This window comes from Pholcus phalangioides, unplaced genomic scaffold, assembly GCF_987345545.1.
Source record: "Pholcus phalangioides strain wild (caught in Gottingen) unplaced genomic scaffold, Ppha-v1.0 ptg000009l_1, whole genome shotgun sequence".
Classification (NCBI taxonomy): Eukaryota; Metazoa; Arthropoda; class Arachnida; order Araneae; family Pholcidae; genus Pholcus; species Pholcus phalangioides.
Genome location: NW_028301602.1, coordinates 53,681,743 through 53,688,166, shown reverse-complemented (window position 1 = coordinate 53,688,166; position 6,424 = coordinate 53,681,743). Strand labels below are relative to the sequence as shown.

General features: G+C 33.3%; 1 long non-coding RNA gene across 1 annotated transcript; it reads left to right on the top strand.

The window, feature by feature from the left end:
• Positions 1-2,374: 2,374 nt before the first annotated feature.
• Positions 2,375-5,538, top strand: LOC149083306 (uncharacterized). The gene is made up of 3 exons (XR_016193311.1): positions 2,375-2,627; positions 3,815-3,891; positions 5,438-5,538. It is a non-coding gene; the product is annotated as an uncharacterized LOC149083306 (long non-coding RNA).
• Positions 5,539-6,424: the final 886 nt, after the last annotated feature.

Genomic DNA, 6,424 nt, shown 5'->3' with positions numbered 1-6,424 from the left:
GAGTGAAGCGTAATGATTGAATATTTGTACTATTGTAGGACTGTTGCTCTCAGTATCGCGACTTTTTAACGTGAGATCGACTAGCCTTCAGGGCTCAAAGTTGAAAATCAACCAACGCTGTGGCGCATTGGCTTATGAAGAGTGAGGAAATCTGACACAAATCTGTAGTTACGTCGATCCTTCTTTGAGTGGTTATATGGGAATGAACAGAATCAGAGCGTTATCTAAAGCTAGAGATCGCCATCTAGCTATCGCGTTGACAAAACAAACCCGACGTCGATTCTCGCAATAGTACGGTAGTGCTTCAGAGAGATATTCGGGCTTTTTTCTTGAAATACAACTTTCGATTTTATGGAACTTAATCCATTGAAAAAAAATCGATCCACCAGTGCGGCTCCCGAAAGAAAAACTTGGAAACAACCCCGCCCCTAAAATTTGCGGACTCGTAGATTGTCACCCACGACATGTAACCTTCATTGACCCATCCAACCCCAATCTTGCTATAACCCATGTCTGTCAAACTTAAGAGCATCATAAGGCCCCGGGCATGACCCCCCCATATCCTGAAGCAGGGCCCCTAGGCTGGGATCTTTCACGTTCCCCTTTATGATGAATTTATAGTTGAAAAAACAAAAAAATGATGAAAATCATCCCGGGCCCCAGGGCCCGGGATGATTGAGCCCTGTTAGTCCACCCCTTGTGGGGGCCACGGCCCCAGACCGAGTGATGTTATAGGGCTCCCACTACCTGATTGCAAGTACCAGAAGTATAGGGCCTAATTTACATAAATACTTTACTTTCGGAAATAATATACCATTTCATATATACCAACCAAATACCATAACCCAATTTCATATTTTGTTACCCCTCTATTTCTCAAACAATCATCACTCGAACTTCTTCCCCCCCCCCCCACCTTGTCATTAAAGTCAGCAAACGCGAACCCCCACCACCACCACCACGAGTGGTGACGTATTACTTGAAAATATGAGACCCCTTGTATCCCTTAAATATAAATATGACCATTCGTTATAACGATATATTCAACATTATTTTAGTATTGCATTGCAGGTTCACTAGGACGGAATTGAATTCGTTATAACCGATAAGCATCCAACTGTTTGTTTCTGTTTTTGTAGGCTGATGTTCACATATACGGCATTAAGATATTTGTAGCTCCCACTGACTACCTTACAACTCATTTTCTAATTTCTTTATGAAATCATAAAGTATAGCCTATACGTAAACTTCAGCAATTGAAACTGCAGTATAGAAAGCATCAGCATTAATCTTTTTTCAAATATAGGTAAGAGGAGGCTAAGTTTGATAAAATAAAACTTGATAAAGAGCGACTTTTATCGAAGTTGCCCATTACACTATGAAATTTTTTGTCAAACGTATTTTATAAATGATCTTTGACAAAGAACTTTCATAGTGTAATACCGGCCTAAGACACGCATTGCGAAGGTTGTGGATTCGAATCCCACTAACTCGACTGCGGCTTTTTTGTTTTTCTCATTACTATCTTCGTTTTTTTAATGTATGATTAAATGTGATTCATTCATATCACCAGTATCCAATCAAAATAAGCATGCTTTTATAAATAAATGTTCTATATATATTATGTCTGACATGATAGAATCAAAACAGGATGAATCTTACTTGTTTTTTTAAAAATCATATTAAGTTATTGTCAATAGTACACAGCCCAAGAAATTTTAAGGATCAAACCCCCGTTAAAGCAGAAAAAATACAAATAGAAAAAACATAAAACTTAATTGTTTCAATATTTAAATTGCAAAGGTGATTAATAAACTAAAAAGTAAGGGTTTTAACGCAGATTTCGCATGAATAGCGAGTATGAAATGACTTATAAAATTTATTTTTTTGTTTCGTAGATTTTTTTCTAATTATAAAAAAATCCATGTTTATAATTTTTTTGAAGGAAAACTCATTTGTTCTTGATGATTATATCCTCGTAACAGAGTACACTTCTTTCAAATGTTCTCTGTAATCACAAAATGTTCTAAACTTTGCAGAACGGTTCCCTTCAAAGCAAGAAATGGAACCTTCACATAAAATTTTGTGGACATTTCTCACGTGTTTCCTTAATAAGGGGGGGGGGGGGGATTTACTTTTGAAATTCTTTTTTACAGACGCCACAAATTTCTCTCGCCAACATGGCATACAAGTCCTTTATATATTCTAGAAACCTTGATACAAGTCGCCAAGCAGGACAAGTCACCGCTAAGCGAGGAAGGGAGGGGAATCTCCCTTTTTGGTGACGTCAAAATGATGCTTTTTGATTGGTTGCTGGTTTTGGGTCTACCGCAGGCTGCAGACGCACGTCAAGAAAAGTAGTTCACGGCGGCCATCTTGGAAAAGAGGAAATTTCGCCTCTGGCCGCGAGCTCTCGCTGCGATATTTAGCGATGAAATATGCTGTTTTTTTTTCGAATTAAAAAATTTTTTACGATAATAACGACAGATAAAACTTGGATTATATCTTCGGTGTCATCAAAGTTGAAGTGATTCATCGTTATATCCTCAAAAACCTGCTGTAGTATACGTGTATATTGACATCGGCGATCGAAGCCACGACGAAGTGCTAGCATGTTCATTACTGAGGTAAGAATTATTTTATTGCTGTCGAACTATATAAGAAGAGTGTTTAGAAATATTCTTAATATTTTTTTGCTCGGTAAATGCGTTATGGACAATGTCACGCAATCAATAGGGCAGTGGATCCCACTTGGTAATGCTGAAAAATATCAAATAGCCCATGTATACTTTGGATTGTATTGAAAATATTTACATGGCAAATGAAACATAAATCTGCAATTACGATAATATCAGATTGAAATTTTACATTCTATGTTTTTTGCCGTATTAATTTTTTTCAATGAAAAATTATGTCTAAATAAATTGAGCATGTGTGTAAATAAATAATTTGAATATTGTTGGCACAATAAAAATTGTGCTTGGATGACTATGCTATGAATAATCGCCTATAAATAAGGAAATTGAAAATTTGTGTTTTAGATCAACCTCCCTTCAATGCACAAAGTAACTAATAAGCTACAATTCATTGATAATAAATTATAGCACCTAAATGACAAAAATTTTAATTAATTTTTTTGTGATGAGTAATGGTGAAATTGAAATAAAGCATGGTAAAAATTGGCAGTAATGTTAAATATTAAATTTTGTAAAACTCATGCACTGAATTTAGTGTAAAGGATTAAACTTTAGATTTGATATTTTGAACTGTTCAAATGAACAATATTGTAATACTTAGTGAAAGTTAAATTTTCAGAAAAAATCATGTGCCACTTCTTGAAAAATTGCACTCTATAACTCGCTCTGGGATGAAGAATATTTAATAAGGAATCATTATATTGCTTTGTTGATATAAAAAATGAAATTCGTACAATGGGACTAAAAAACAAAGTTTTAATTTCAGGCACAGTTTTAAGTGTTGAGGTATATACATTATAATGAAAGGAAGCAGATTAGTGTTTGAAACATATTACTACTTCAGTATTTGGGGCCTTGCTGTGTGTGTTCAAATTTAATTTTTTGCCAAAAATTATTTTTGATTGTGTGTATGGGTAAAGACAGAAAAAAAATTTCCATGTCGAATACTTAAGAACTTTAAAATATAACATTTTGAGATGTTATGGAACTGAAACTTTTAACATTTAAACTTTTAACAAGCATTTATTTTTTAACGATGTTGTTAGTAAACAGCTGATATATATATTGTATATACATTTGTGAGACTTTTCTAACTCTAGAAAAATTTTGTTTCCCAGGAACTTGGCTGTAGGTAGCTACGAAGTTATGTGAAGGTTTTCAAGGTTACCAAACAAGTTTACCAGAGCAAACAAAGGTAATTTTAATTCTTTGTATTTGACTTTGAGTAACAGTTTCCATTATTATTTTCATGTAAAATAAAATATTTCCATGCATGATTTAATGACATAAATTTTAACATTATGTCGCATCATTTTCACTGATTTCATTTGTATCAACAACCCTAGTGGAACAAATACAGTTGAACCCCGATTTAACGCCACCATCCCACCCAAAGAATTTTGGCGTTATATCAGATCGCAGACATAATGGCGTTTCGGAGAGACTGTATTACATAAATTCACATGTTTATTAAGAAATGTATTTCAGTGTCTCATTTATGTTGCATGAGGAATACAAAATTCATAAAAATTGTAAACTGTAAAATCACTTGAATATTTCTCAATATAAAACTTAACAGAAACATACTACCCTCTGAAATTATTGTAATTTCAGCAACACGTTTTATATGTGCAAAAACAAAATAAGCAGGTAGGGGGGAAAGGTGGCATTGTTTTTAGTCCATACCATATTGGTTTTTCTCGAGAAATATCTTGCTATGAGTAATTTTCTTTATAATCATAATTTTTTCAGATACTATTGAAAGAACAACTCTTTTTGACATAATTGAATTGAGCAAATTAAGATAGATTTCTTAATGACTACTTGTACCGCTCAAAATTTGACCAGTGCAAGTAAAAACATGTATACTGTTGAAAAACTTGTCTTGGCTATACGTATAAATGAGAGGGGAGGACATTAAAAAAAACCTTTAGAAGCTTTACTAACTGAAAAGCAATATCAATTCTTTGAAAAACGTGTTATATTTACTGATGAGCAAATTTTGTGAATGGAAATATTAAAACAATATACTTGACGACAAATAATATTATACTTTTTAACTAGCGAGACCATACAACACTGCAAAATTTGTATGTTAATTTAAATAGGGGTTCTCCGATCTACAAGAGGTTGCTAAGGATGTGTTCTAGAGCAAAGCTGAAAGTAGAGTGAAAATATTAAGTAAGCTGCGTGCCAATAGGTTTTTTCACTTCATCTGTCTGACCAAAATTTTAGGGTAGAAACATGGCTCGAAAAATTGAAAAACATTTTAGGTGCCGGCCAAATTTCTTGGCAGCCAAGCATATTTTTAGGAGAAATAATCCAAAGTAAAAAAAAAATTATATTCAACTTTTTCAGCACTTAGTGATGATCTTCACATATTGGAAGATGCAGACATAAACTCCAAATATTTTGTGATCTCCATAGAAAATTTTAGGTGTCAGTATGATTTTCTTTTTTGCAATGTTGGCTCCTAAGATTTGTGAAGCCCTAGGTAAATACATCTAGACATGAACAAGTGCATCTGTGTGCAATGCCAGGCCTCCCTTGTAAAACACAGTTGATGTATTTTGGATCCTACTGTGATAAAATGGTGGCGAGTCGACAAAGTGCTATTGTGCACGAATTATCTCTACTTATACAACTAAAGACTGTGTTATAATTTGAAATAAAATATACAGTACATTTAAAGATTGATAAGCATAATAAAAGTGTTTTTTTCTTCCTCTTTCTAATTTCAGGTAAATCAACATTTGAAGATGCAAATGAAAATTAATGAATCTAAAAAAATTATATTCTTGAAAGGTGCGATTTCTAAGAAAAGTACAACAAATAAATTATGATAGCTCTCTATGAACATATGTTTGAAATAAAATGTTTTTTGTATGACAAATCGTGTGCAAGCTGTTATTTAATTCATGTTTCCATTAATCAACTTCAACCAATCATTCATCTTCTAATCAACTGAAATGAAATATACGATCAAATGAAAGTTATCAGGTGAAGTTATTTGTTGGAAGCTAAATATGAAACAGATAAATTGATGAAAGATCTTTAATATAGAAGTATATATCTTTTAAATATTGAAGTATTCACTTGCATTAACAGGTAAGTGCTCATTCATAGAGAATCATGTTCTGATAATATTTTTTAATACTGAGGAGAAACCCATAGTTTAAAATACAGAACTACAATACGCAGCAAGGCAGTTAATTCTTTTAATTAAAATTATCAATAATTTATTATTTTAGTTGCTCCAGAAAGAATTTGCTTATTTCGTTGTTTCAATGAATTTAAAAGGAATAAAAATGGATAATAAAAAATCATTTAACAAATTGGTCTTTAAAAAAAAGTAGCACTCAATATTAAAAATAGTATTCAGCTGGGGCCTCAAGTAGGGCTCCCGAGATGAATAGGGGGCACAAAAATTCTATAATTATTTTGCATAATAACCCTTTCAAGAAGAAGCCCCCCCCCCCCACAAAAAAAAGGGAAAGTCTGCCCCGAAAAGGCACATTACGGCCATAGGCTCAACTAGTGCCGGTAACCTTAATTTCTTGCATTTTATTGTAAGAATTTTTTTTTTCTTCCAAATTTTGATTTCATCAGTATGCGACCCACTTATATGCAGCTGGGGTCCCATATACTCGCTTCTTCAAGCATCCAAAAGTGGGGTCCATGAGCTCGGACAAGAAAAATACTTTGACTATTATTATATACTGAATCTT